We start from the raw sequence: 15117 nt of genomic DNA on the forward strand, positions 1-15117 counted from the left end.
GCAAAAACAGAGTTGAGCCAGACCAGGAGATCCATTGTGCACTTTTAGCTGCTGCCAGTACTTTTAAGAGATCTGTGTACTCCAGGAAGTAAAGGATGACTCCTCTTGGCCTCTGCGATGGTGAGGTGCCTGTTGGAAGACGGCCTAATCTATGTGCACATTCTATATTAAGTACAGTATCTTCTGGTAAGTGTAACATTTTGGGAAGGAAGGATTTGAAGAAGCTGAGGGGGTCCGTAATTCTGCCCCTTCCACCACACCATATATAAGTATATTGTTCCTTCTATTTTGATTTTCAAGTTCCTCAATCTGTTGAAGAAGAGTTGTCACTTGCGATTGCAAATGGGTGACAGTTTTAGTGGTTTCGCTAAGTGAGGAAACATTATGCTCCACTACTGTGAGTCTTGTATCCAGTTGGGACCAGCTATCTGAAAGAAGTTGTAATTTAGAGTTGGTTTCCTCGACGAAGGGCCGAAGCGCTCTTATTTCCTGCAGCAGTAGTTCCATGGAAACAGGTGAGGCTGGTTTAGGTGGTGAAGGTGGATCCTTTTTTAGTCGTTTTACGTTGGACGTTCTAGGTAAGGCCTGAGCTGCATCCATTGTTAAGGCCTGAGCTGCATCCATTGTTCAAATAATATCCTCTTCCAGAAGTGAGTCTGAGCCTTCCAGCTTGGAAAATTCAGTAAAGAGTTTGGAGTTTTTGATGTAGGAATATTTTTGTTTAGATGCGTTGGGAAAATAACCTTTCACTCTTGCCCACTAATCCTGAGGTAAAATGGAAGAAAGAGGCCTGAAAGGCAGACCGCACTATGACAGATGGTTGAGACTAATTTCAAAGGCGTTCGTAAGCAAATGATGGTGAACTCTTAAGCAGGTGTGAGTTGACAAAATATATGTCTATGACAACAAGAGCCTCCAGAGTTGCAAAGTAATTAAGCTCTCAGAGTACAAAATCCAGGTCTCTGCAGTAAGAATACAATTATAAGCTTACAAAAAATTGTGGCAAAATACTATGGTGAAAGTCACACAAAATGGCGGTCATAACCACATTGCCTCATAAATGTTTAACAGAGTGAGGAGAAACCGGGTTAGAGGACCATGTAAAACATAGTGAACTTAGTAATTGCCATAGCCAACTTCAAAAGCAAAGTTAGGAAGCATTTGAAGTAAAAATTCTTATTGCTGCACTCGTGAAGATCAAGACGCGGCAATAGGCGGAGACAAAATGGCGGCTGCGATCTTATTGCATCTGCTGAGGAGTGAATAATTTAAAATTCCAAGCATACCGCAGCTTTCTTGTGAAGCGGAGTTAAGCTCATCTTGTTCCGCTGGTATTCCGACGCATGTTCTTCCGTTTTGTTCCACTTTCAGAAGCAAGGAGATGCGGGACCTTTGAGGATCCTCAACGGAAAGCCGCCATGCCCAGCGCACACTAAGCCACGCCCCAAAACACTAAATAATGATAGGGATGCCATTAGGGTGCATACCTTCTAGGATATAAGCAATCAATCTTGCAATCAAAAAACAATTAAGAAACATTTTACAAATAGCCCAGTTTCATTCATGGGGAGTTTTCATTGCTAATAGTTCAGCACTAATCTTTTATGGGCGCCGGAGTAGCGTGCTACTCGCTGAAAAAGTGCTTTGACGACTTGTCAGGTGTAGTAAGCGCTATATAAATGCTATTGCAATACAATACATTACAATACAAAGTCTAGATAACTCATTTCAATTAATATGAAGCCCTTTTCTCCATTACCGCACATATGTTTACCGATTTACAACCAGATAATGAGGAACTAAATGTGGAGAATATCCCCAAAGCATTTACTCTGGTTATTTTAAATGGTAGATGGAAAACTTGTCGCTCTGCTTGTGGTAGATAGAGCAGTGGTTACTCCTTATTAATTGACTGTGTATCAAATTCAGTTAGATCGGCCTCGTTAAGTGATGACATGAAAGTTTGTGACCAGAGAGAGCGTAATTATTACCCATTGAAAATCATAATAGACTTAAAAATAAAAGAGCAGGATATGTAAAAAAAGGAGCAAATGCATTTACACTGAAAAAATCAAATAGACTTCAGTGGTCTACAAAGGAACAAAATAGCTGCTACACATAATTCATTAAGATACATGTCAATCGAGGAATAGGTATTGTAATACGATAGCAGCGGCTTGCTAACTCTGTCCTCCAGTAAACAGAGACCTGGAAACTATATTAGAACATTGGAATGTGGAGCACTCCATTGCATACAATGGAGTGCTCTATGCTTCTACGGGCCGGTAGAGGCCCGCAGAGCAACATTCCAATGTTGTTGAAACAGGACACAGATATTTTTCTGCCTACTCCTCTTATTTGAGAGGAGCAGCCATCATTATACGAAAACAGACACCATTCGCGGTGGAGGGGGCCATTAATGACCCGCAAGGGAGATACAACATTGTCTGGAGACAACTGTTCTCATGCTCAATTACGCTGGTTAATTGCTATGACCCTAACGTCGACAGCAAACTGTTCTACATTACATTATGAGGGCGGGTCATGAGCATAGGGTCCTCCTGTTTAATTTGGGGCAGAGACTTCAACCTCACACTGTAGCCACACCTGGACCGTTCACATCCACAGCCACACCATTACACAAAGGCCCTACGATAACTGCAATCCATAATAGAGGAACACTAACTGATTGATACTAGGTGCTTTGTAAATCGGGGGGACAGGAAGGGACCATGCCACTCTCTGGTTCAGTCAGCTGGTCCAGGCTGGATTTGTGGTTGGTGTCCAAAGGCATTGTGCCCTGGATCATCACTGCCCAACACCTGGCCAGAATATACTCCGACCACTCTCTGGTTCTCCTGGATGTGTGGCACCAGAGCGACCACATGCACGCAGGACCTGTAGTCTCTCTGCGCAAGCGCTGCTAGACACCCCTTTTTGGACAGAGCTGGGTCAAGAATTGGAAGACTTTATCAGACAGAATATCAATTCAGTCCCAAAGTTGGCAACGGTCTGGGAGGCTCTCAAGGTGACGATACACGGGATATGCATTGCTAAATCAGGGGGCATAATAAAAGACATTACCAACACCCTGAACGGGCTGGAGAGGACAATACAGGGGCTAGAAGCAGAATTGGCTGACACAGGATCGGAGAGTGCACCCGCCGGCATAAGGGAAGCTCTTACTAAATATCAAATCATAGCTGAGCGCGAAGGACTATTTTGTGGTTAATACCACAGAGCGCTGCAATTTGGACAGGGAAAGAGTCCGGGGAAAGCACTGGCCGAGCTGACGCGGAAGCCAAGCTGCACTAATGTGGTCACAGAGGTACAAGCTGCAGACAAAACTCTACATAAAGACACTAAGGAGATTCTGCAGGACTTCCTGACTCACCATGCTGTGCTATATGCCACATGGAGTGTGGAACCACTGACAGAATAGAGCTGAGATGGTTGAGTGATAACCAACAAGAGTTTTTTGCTGTGGATTTAAAAAAAGATGAAATCAGGGTGGCTATTATGCAAATGAGGTCGGGCCGAGCAGCTGGGTCGGATGGGCAAACTGCCGAATTTTATAAAACATTTATAGATATATTAGCTCCTCTCCTCAAACAAATCTATGAAGAGGACCTGCAATGTGGCACACTCCCGCCCTCTATGAGGGAGACTCTCATTGTGTCCCTTCTGAAACCCAGTAAGGCACCAGACATGTAAATAAACTGTGATGTCAAAATACTAGCTAAATTCTTTGCTAATTGACTAAGCCTTCTAACGGATAAACTGGTGTGACCAGACCAGGATGGCCTTATTCCAGGGAGGGCCACATCGCTCAACTTGCGCAGCTTATTTTCAATCATCCAAGACATAGACCCAGAGCTCAGCGCGGTGGCAGTCTTTTTAGATGCCACCAAAGCTTTTGACTCCATTAAATGGGACTATCTACTGGCGGTCTTACAATGCATGGGCTTCCCTCCAAGGTACTGCGCATGGGTACAGGTACTTTACTCTAAACCTACATCAAAACTACTAAGAAACGGTGCCCACTCCCCAGCATTCCATATAAGTCATGGCACAATGCAGGGCTGCCCACTATCTCAAATCCTGTTTGCCCTAGCGGTGTAGCCGCTGGCTGCCACTCTTCAGCAACATCATAGTGAATGTGCACTGAGATTCCCCTCTAGACACATATTGGTATCACTCTATGCTGATGATATCACGCTCTACATGTGAGATCCTCAAGTAAACCTAAATGGGGTGCCTTCAGGGGTTTATTAGGTTCGGAGGGTGCTCTGGAGTCATAATTAACTTGGAGAAATCCCAGATATTCCCTCTCACTTTAAACACCTTGCCCTGTCAACCAGACTACCCACTTAGCTGGACTGGAACAGACTTGAAATATTTAGGAATCGTTATTAGCTGTGACAGGGAAGAACTGATCAGGGTAAATTATGGCAGAGAGCTGGATAAGATAACAGACTCTATTACCAAATGGATTGCCATGCCCCTCTCCATGGTGGGACGCATTGAAATAATGAAGGTGATAATCTTGCCTCGACTGCTATACTTATTTATAAACATTCCATACATACCTGGGCCTTACTTTTATAAATCCCTAAAGTCAAAGCTAATCAGGCTTGCAAGGGGGGGTATTCTCAAAAAACAAGAGCGACCCATACGTCCTTGCAAACTGGAAGTTGCTAATTAGTAAGAAAACAATGTTCACAAGGAACTTGTAAATTTAATAGATGCAGTTTCTGCAAGATTAGGTATAGCTTGCGTGAATAGATCTGAGACCAAAACAACTTTTTGAGTGGGACCTCAATTCAATTCAGTCAGACAATAATACATTGATTACTAGAAATCAAATCCCAAAGAACAATTTATCAAAACTGTGCTCACTTTAGTCGAAATGAGCATCATTTATTTTGCATTCATCATATTCATTGCACAAACAGAAAATATTTGATCACGTATTTACACTATGTACATTTTCATTTCAGCATGATTTTTGAACCCTAGTGAGGTGTTCATAACCAACAGTGATATAAATATAGTGTTTTAGAAAAGGGGAAGTGGCAGTTATTGGTATTTACACAAAGAGGAGCCCTTCTCAATTATGACACAGTCAATTTTAATATGTGTTCTGAGTTCCATAGGCTCGCTCTTTTTAGAAGCCGATGACGTTTTGACCCTCTTTTGAAACAGGGTCTCTTCAGGACAGGAATTCTGGGGACTAAATAGAGGACAAGTTTTAGGTGGGACCAAGGTGAGTACCGGGAGTGGGCCTAGTGATTAGGCAATGGCTTACCAGTAGGCACACAAGGTGCTGGAAGTAGAGTCCTTCCTAGTTAGGGTGGTTAAAGATGTCCAAGGGGAGTAGTCCTATTGGGAACACATTGATGGAAGATTACCATCTATTATTAACACATTGGTAATGCCCAGTGAGTGTAATAGTGTGTGAGTAGGCTTACCGTGGCAGGGTTAGCCAATGGGGCTGTTGGTGTGAATACACGGCAACCCAGATTACCGTAGACCCTATCGGTAAAAAATGGTAATATTTGGAAGTATCCAAAAGCTTCATAGTAATCAAGGAAAACAACGTTTGATTGTTGGGGACGGGATCATCATTAATGTGATTTACTCACCGATGGTTGGATGGTGAATGAAAAATTCAGTATTGTTCACCAATAGTATCTGTGGTTAATAGAAATGTATCAATATCAATCACTACACATAATCAAGTAAAGGGATATTCTTGTAAATAGGCAAACATCCTACGCACTCAACTTCGATGCTGAGTATTATAATTGCTCTTATGCCGACCGCCAGGTATTCTAGAGTGAAAGCAATTGCAAATATTAGAATCACTTTTGATCATATTCAGGATGTAAAGCTAAGAAAAGTAAGAGTTGAGTGATTCCTGGTAATTTACCAATCTCATCTGATGGCCGGGCACTTCCGATAGTTGTCCTTTGGTGAGGACGCGGTCAGATTATTAATGCGCGTGTGCAGACGCCTGCAGCCGATTGGCGCATGCGCTGTGCGCTTACTTCAAACCCATTCAAATGTTATGCTGGTGGCTATTGCTAAGTGTCGTAGATCGGCACTATCAATACTGTTAATGAACCCAGATTATTTTAGGAATTCTGTCGGAATTATTTAGTGAGTAATAGGAGATCAAAAATAATTAGACTAAATTCAGTTAATGGCAATACCTTCTCCGAGTGAATATACTGGAGGAGGCCATCAATGGGTGTGGTTAATACTATCATTGCCATTGGTAAACCTCACTTTGTTTATAGACCACTCTATTGAAGTTTTGGGAACCAAAGTAATTCCATGCTCCATGAGAATATTAGAGGATCTGATTTCTTCGTTAATCAGAGCAACATGATGCAACATGATCACTAAACACACACAACTGTTACGTATAGTACCTAGACAGCACCAGATCAGTGGGGAAATTCAGGCATAACATATAATTGGTGTTACCCATTCCTTGACATAGTAATGTAATGTGCTTATATATTCTATAAATTCTGTATACATAAGAGACGTGATATGGTCATAATACATGCTCTTAACAGATATCACAGTTCTGATTTCATAATTATTTGTTATTTACTTAAGGCTCAGTAATGGAATAGACCCAATTTTTACACCTGTGTAGCAAGTAGTCTAACATGGTAATGTTGTGAGACAGGTCTGAGTGCACAGGCATATCTACTTCATAGATCTTGCGCAATTTGTCGAAGCTATCACTTTATCATTAATTGGAATACCATATAGTGATACATTAGAATTAATGGGTTACCTAAGGGTGTTGATGGTTAGCATTTAGTGTATAGCAAGCAGTATAGAGTGGTTGTGCTGCCTGATATCTATTGCATCATCGATCTATCTCAATTGGGATTAAAGTCTCTACTGTACCGTTAGTTGACATACTGTAGAGAGATGCGTTTCTTTTGGAGGGCATAATGTGTTGATGAATGATGCTTAGTATATGCTGATCAATTTTCGCCATTCCTCTAGACTGTTTAATCCATTTCTGATAGAATCATATTTCTCAATCCATTTACACTCCAGGGATTGCAGAATGAAGGAGATGTTACCACCCCTGGGGGGAATTTTAGCTTTTTCCTCCGCAGTATGTGATTTGTCTTTATAGTGCTGTACTAGGGGAGCGTTTTCCACTAAACATTGTATTTACCTGCGGTGTTGACCAATCCTAGCTATTTTCTGGTTGGTTGGTCTGCCCTATGTATCTGACACCACACAGGCACCAAGTGCAATATCGGACATTTGTGGTTGCGCAGTTAGTTAGATCATGTAAGGTCCATTTGATACTATCATGCGTGAACTCTTTAGTGTCAAATGTGTGATCACAGGCAACGCATCCTCCACATTTAAAGTGTCCCATAACTGGTGGTAGTGACCAAAGTTCATTGATGGTACTCTTATGTTTCAGGATGCATGTGTCTGAGTATCTGAGTGTACCAGGTGATCTTTGATAATTTTGCCTTTCTTGTAGGAGAACATGGGCACTTCTTGGCAAGTACTCAATGTGTTGAGCCAATGTTTTTTTACAGTTACTTGTGTACTCAGTGGGCAAAAAGTAGTGACACACACATTTCTCTTGGTTTGTGTTTGTGTTCTATTCATCAGTAGTTCTTTACGAGGGCTGAACCAGGCTCTCTTCATAGAGGTTTTTACCAGTCTTTTTGGATATTCCAGTTCTCGTAGTCTATTGCTGAGGATGATAGCTCCTTTAAAGAAATCTTCTTTCTCTGAGCAATTCTGCCTCAGTCTTATGGCTCCCACACCCCTGACTGGTTCCTAGGGGTGGGATGGCTAAATACTGGAGATAGATACTCCAGAGTGCCGTGCACAAATGCAGCGTGGCAGTGCATTGCAAAGAGGCTAGAAGTACTGATGCTGTACTCTCCAGCCCTGCCAACAGAACATCATAGCAATCTTCCTGTGACCCATGAGGGAATCTGCCGCTGCATGCTGTGCCAGCATAATATACATACATGGTGGGATTTATACTTCAAAGGAAAATTTCGGACTAAGGAGGCGTTCTTTGGAGAGCATCTCCCCACTCCAATTGAGCTTTTTATGTACATTAGACTTAGGCAATATGTATTGACATGCACCCCAGCATTCCCAGAGGGAAGACACACTATGTTACAGGCCGCTAGCCCTATGCACGTGGTAGCAAAGCTATACGCAAAGTGCCCGTATGGCAAGAACACTACCCCAAGACAGAGCACGGGCAAGTTGGGAATGCGAACTGGGTTTTCCACTTGAAGACACACAGTGGAATTACTTTTGTCTTCAGACAGGTAAAATAACAGCTATCAGCAGACTGCGGATCATTCACTACAAATATTTACATAGGATGTATTACACCCCAGTGAGAATGTGCAGATATGGGTTGCGGACCACTGATTGGTGTGAGAGATGTGGCTCAAAGGGAGCAGATTTCCTTCACTTGGCCTGGTCCTGCAGACTGGTGCATACAAATTTGGGAGGGGTCGGAAGCGCAGTGTCCCAAATGGTGGGAATAGATATACGCCTTACTCCAGTTACCGCACTATTGGGTTGCACTGAGAAAATAGAGTGGCAGTTACATTTGTATCACTGGGGCTATTGTTGGCAAAGCGTAGGGTTGCAATCAGATGGGGGCAGGGGAGGGCTCATAAATATAAGGAATGGATGCATGACTTGATCTATTGCCAAGAACAGTAAACCATATATGCTGAATTATTGCCGCTCAGCTCCAGACCCTGCGATATCCGGGACCCATTAAAGAATTATTGAATGAGCACCCCACAGGATGCAAATGTATCACTTGCATCCCATACTCACCCGGAAGTTACGGATACACAGGTGTCGACTTAGAAAACCCTCTCCGCATAATATAAAATGTGAGATATAGATGAGTTGTCAAATTGATGTGCTGATGCAAACCTGCTATGTCCTAATCATATGTGGGGCAGGGAAGGACAGTAATATAGTTGTGCAAAACAGTAAGTGAATGATATTGAAATATAATTGCGGAAGATACTGTGCTTTCTTGAAATATGCACTGATGTAACTTGTTTATATCTTCGATGTTCTCTGTTTTTATTATTTTTTCTTGTTTCTTCTTAAAAATAAAAATAACAGAATTAGAAAAAAACTCATGCCCTCACCATGCTCTGCTAAATACCCCACATATTATATCACTCATGATTACTTCTATGATGTCACAAGAGCAAATACCCTCATTGGTAGATCCAGGGGACCCATTTGACATCAGTAAAGAGGGCATTAGAGAGTAATTCTGCCCAACACACACGTTTCATACAAATACTATATAAATAGCCAGATACAATCATCCAACATGTTGGCACCTAGCAAAGCATCACTGTGTGACATTCTCAGACCCATCATCATGGGAATTTCTTATCTCTGCCCCCCAGAGCCATTGCTTGTCACATAAGGTAGCAGAATGGGGCTGCGCAGGCAGGAATGGTTGGATGACGTTGAGTATTTTATGAAAGGGTCAAAAGTAAACGATCAGGAGCAATGCCTCATTGCTTTGCACAATCTGGTGGGTAAAGACAGTGTACAGGTCATCAAAGAGCTTCCCCAGAATAAACAACGTCCTAACAACTGATGCTTGAGGCACTTAACAAAAAGTTTCTTTACAAAAACGTATTGACTATGAACTATGTACTTTTAACTTAGCTTTTCCAAAAAAGATGATTCAGTGGGGTAGTTCATCACTCACCTCACATGTTGGTGCGATATTGTCCTTTTGACACGTTGACAACCAAAGACGTGCTCTGTCTCGAAGTAATTTAAGGATGCCAATCTGAATCACTCTGTTGGTACCTAATGAAGAAAAGTTACTCCCTGGATGAAATAAAAGAGATGACTAGGGTAAATGATCAGCCTGAGCACTATGCAAAGAAGATGGAGGGCGGAAAGACTGAGACGTGTGAAAAAGCATTCCGACTGCAGGCTCAACACATGGCAAAAATACAGTCAGATCAATGGTGCAAACCTAGCTCCAAGGATTGTCATCACAGTCCTAAACATGTGAAAACAGGAAAAGAGAACAAAAGGCAATGTTACCGATGTAGACAGGAATATCCTCATGTGAGAACATGCCCTGCTTTGGGCCAAGAATTCAGGCATTGTGGAAAAGAAAATTACTATGAAAGAGTATGTAAAGCACCACAAAACAATGTTGTGTGGCCTGAAAGAGCATCTAAGCCTCACAATCATGCGCAGGCCATAAGAGACCAACAAGAGGGCTCCACCAGCTTGTCAGGGTCAAGTGTAATGTCACAAGCCACCTCCCTCTGCAAGCGTTCTTTCTCCCGGGAATAGAGGTCCCTCACTCCCATATCTCAGGATAGTGATGAGCATGGCTGTATGGTCACTGACTGTGCCTGTGCATGGGGGAACATTAAGCATGATTAATCTTAGACAGTGGGGCCTCCCTCAATTATATCTGTGCCATGGAACACAAAAGAATGAATCCACTGGCACAGCTACAAAAGGCTGCTATGCCAGTATATACCTGGATGCCCAAAGAACCACTACCATGTCTGTGGCAGTTCTTCTGAACGACCCTCGCATACAAAGACAGGACTATGGAAGCACAGATATATGTAATTGATGGACCCAAAGTTACATACTGCTCGCTAAGCTTACCAACTGCAGAGCAACTGAAGCTAATGGCCACCTTCTACACAGTGGATGATAAACCAGCTTTTGCAAAGAAATACCCTAATCTATTTGCAGGACTGGGAAAGATGGCTAACTTACAAGTATAAGTACACATCAATGAACAATTAAAACCAGTAGCTCAAGACCACAAAGTTGCCACTTCACCAGAGTGACACGTTGGAAGATGAACTGTGGAAGCTACTCAGGGCAGAAGTCATTGAAAAGTAATCGGGCTGACACCCTGGGTGTCACCAGTAGTAGTTGTACTGAAACGAGGCCGAGAAGCAAAGGCACAAATTTTGGGTAGACAAGAGAGCTCCTAACATGCTATTGAACAAGAGAAACATCTGCGCCCACGTCAGTGATATAATCACTCTGCAAGTTGGAGCTCAACATGGGATATCACTAACTCGAGATACATAACATTTCTTGATGAATTACCACCTTCACAATGCATTAAGTACTGTTCAGATACAAGTGTTTGACCCTTGGTGTTTCATCGGAAGTTGAGATTTTTTCAAGAGACCATACAAAGTGAGGTTTACCCCATAACGAATACTCATAACTACAGTTACAGCATTCTAGTGTTTGGGGCTACCCCAGAATACGGCCAAGCCCTGGATTGGGTGTGTCATGTGTTTCTCGATGCCAATCTAACTGTTAATTGGGACAAATGCAACTTCCACAAAACCACCAAGACGTTCTATGGACATATTTTCTCTAGGGATGGAATGAGATGGTCAAAGCCTCAACCAGGAGACTTTGGAGACATTTGGTCATTTTTAGGGATGGGGAGCAACTGTCCTCGGACTATGCTACTCTAAGCTACCCCCTTCAAGAACTGACCATGCAGGGGCAGCTGTTCAAAAGGTCATCGGCATGTGCTCGGGTTTTCAATAAAATCAAAGAAATGGTAGGGAATGCCAATGACTTGGCCTACTTCAACACTGGCAGGAAGTCAGAACTCACAATGGATGCCAGTAGGGCTGGGGGGCATACAGTCTTTACATCACAAGGAGAATGATCAGTGACACATTGTGGGTTAAGCAAGCCAAAGCGTGACATATGCTGAAAAAGCCTCTTCACAGCCAGTAAAAAAGCCTGGCAGGCATGTGGGCCTGCAAGAACTTTCACATATTTATTTTATGGCAAACATTTCATCATCATTACACATCACCAAGCCTTGCTTACAATATTTGGGAACCCTCAAGAGAGGATGCCATCCTGAATTGAGTGCTGGGGATCCGACTTAATGAATACATGTACACCATCCTTCAGAAGCCCGGGAAGGGTGAAAATCCAGCTGACTATATGTCAAGGCATCCTCCAGTAGCCTTCAAAACATGTGCCTCACTGTGGAAGAATCTCTCCATTTCTTTATTCACCAGGCAAGGCCACCAGCAGTTCCCCTCAATGCCATTGCAGAAGCCACGGTGGAAAACTCCGCTCTCCAGGAACTTGTCTACCATCTTCAAAGGGATACCTGGAGACATCTGGAAGGAAATGACAAAGAAAGGGGAATGGACCTCAAAGAACAATTCTCCTTTTGACACGTCAAGAAAAAATTGACAATAGCTAACAGTGGATTGTTAGACAAGAGAATTGTCATGCCCAAAAGAATATGCCTAGAATTTGTGAACTTGGCACACAGTGGGCATAGGAGCATTGTGGCCACAAAAATGGCCCTGCAAGTGTGATTCTAATATGCCACACTTGAAATAATGGTAAACAACACTCTGAAAGACTGTCTCAATGCCAAGTTGTCAGCCAGGAGGAACAACCCCCACCGTTACAAATGTCAGAATGGCCAGAAAGTGTGTGTTGCGATGTAGCTGTTAATATCTGGGGTCCCCTGCAATCAGGAAAATACAAACTCATCATTATGGATGAATACTCCCAATTTTCAATTGCTCAACAAGTGCCAACCATCAAAGCGACAGCGACCATTTAAGTACTTGCCAAAGTGTTTGCCATAATAGACTGCACCCATGTCCCACTTGTGCCCCCTGCGGATGCTGCACACCACTACCGCAACAGAAAGCATCAGCATTCCATCAATGTGCAGGCAATAGTTGACCACCGGGGACTCTTCACCAATGTTGTCGCCAACTACCCAGGCAGTGTGCATGATTCCTTCATCTTCCGATATTCCATCATCAACCAGCGCTTCCAGGATTGTGCATATGGAACGGGACAGCTCATTGGTAAGTGCCAAATCAACACATCACACACCCCAAAGCCACCAACACACAACGCACAACTGTGGGAATGCACATGTGACCAAACCACATACAACATGTCAAACTACACGACCACCCACCAGACACGACAACACCACTCCATGGTCACTATTGGCCACCCCTGCACCCAATACAGACATTTCATGGCACCACAGCCACACAACAGCTGAATATGTGGAGATGCGGAATGCAGCCATGTGCGAAGGATGCAAGTGACCCGTGAATGGGAATGTACGCAACAACAAGTGAGGCGTGGATGTGCAGGACAGACATGGCTATGCAAACCACTGATATGTTCATGCAGACCACAACTGCTGGTGACTGGAGAGTGGTGAGCAGTGGATGCAACCATGTCACCCCAGGCTGTGGGACAGATAGCGTAAGTGTCGCACGTTGCGTCCCCCCCTGTGTGCATGAGCGTAGTGGGTTGGCCCTGAGTACACCAGGGCTGCGCAGGGGTGTGGTGAGAAACCCCGTTGCGCAGAGCATGGTTCACTCCCAGGAAGGTCAACGTCGCTGACAGTGGGCACCGCGCGGCCTGCCACAAGGCCAATGCTGGGAGCAGCGGGGCCTGCGACCCTGTGCGCCTGCAAAACACCCCAGGACGCTGATGCACAGACCAGGCCTGCCCGCCCCAGCGCACCAGGGCTGCACTGCTCACCTGCCGACACTGTTGTGTGTCAAAGAGGGCCCACCACGTGCCGGTGCAAGCTCCAAGCCCCAGTCCCGCGACCTCTGCAGCATCCGCAGACCATCACTGGCCCCCCCGACACTGGCCCATATCACTCCTTAGTTATTAACATGCTCCACTGGCATCCTCTTTGGCCCAATGGTCCCACATGTGGAGCAGTGTCCTGAGTCCTGACTAGCAGTGAACCCAAGTCCGTGGCAGTGGCCACAGCACCAGACTCCCTTCGATCAGTGAGGCATAATTCCATATCGCTGGCCTGCAACACGTGGTGCCATTAACCCTGTACGGCATGAGTGACCGTCATCCTCCAGCGGTACATCGTTGGAGTCTGAGCCTGTGGCCTGAGGGTTGTCATCAGCAACGGACAGGTACGGACTTGGTGTCTGGCCTGAGTCTGTGGCATTCATATGCTCCATTTTTCTGGACACAGCTGACATGTGCCCTCTGCATCATGCCCTGGGGGTAGGCCTCCCATTCTCCCCAGTGACACTCCGCAGAAGGCACCTATGACACATGCGGGGCCCTGCTCTGCCCTTATGACCCTACCCCAGTCTCCCGCAAGTCAGCATCCTGTGGCGGTGGGCCCATGTCGGCCGCTGTGCATCCGGGGCCACTAGCCCTGTGTGACTCGAGTCATTCCCCCTTGTTGTACTGACATTGCATCTCTGAGTGCCTGATGACTGTTGGAGTTGTTGCCAGCACCAGCTACTCCCTGAGGGCTGGCTTACACTCACCCCACACAAGCCAGCACAAGCGTCACTGTATTAGTGGGCCTGCCATCACATCCTGCCGAACCAAGTATTGACTCTTTTCTCCCTGCACTGTCACAGGTGATCAAGGATATGCACTCTGCCCTTGGATGATGACACCCCTCCGAGACCCGGGCAGACCCACCCAGAGGCAGTACAATGCAGCCCACATACGCACCAGGGGCATCGTTGAACGCACATTTGGCATGTTGAAGTCACATTTCAGGTGCCTGGACGGCACAGGTGTAAAGCTCCTGTACAGCCCAGACATTGTGTGCAAGATGATCGTTGCATGTTGTGTGTTTCACAACATCTGTGTTCTCACCAATGCCCCATGGATCCCAGTTCCAGAGGTACCTGACAATGATGGTGACGATGGGGCAGTTGGCCCACATCCCACTACAGCTGCGGCAGGAATGGCCCGTAGGAACTCCATCATTGACACTTACTTCTCATGAGCACGTCACATTGTGGCCAACCATGGCAATCATGGGACAATGGAAAATGACCAATTGCACTGCATGTGTGATTAAAACATATTTGCAGGTTACAGGTTGTACTTGTACATTGTCATGTTACATTTTCCTGCAGTTTCAGGTATGATTTGCCATGTTGTGCACATTTGCAGAACCAGTTGTGTCCTGTGTTCTGTTGTGAAGGGGTTGCTGTTTGTACCGGAATGTTGTCAATGTCGAGGTGCACTTCTGCTCAT

This window comes from Triturus cristatus, chromosome 8, assembly GCF_964204655.1.
Source record: "Triturus cristatus chromosome 8, aTriCri1.1, whole genome shotgun sequence".
NCBI lineage: Eukaryota > Metazoa > Chordata > Amphibia > Caudata > Salamandridae > Triturus > Triturus cristatus.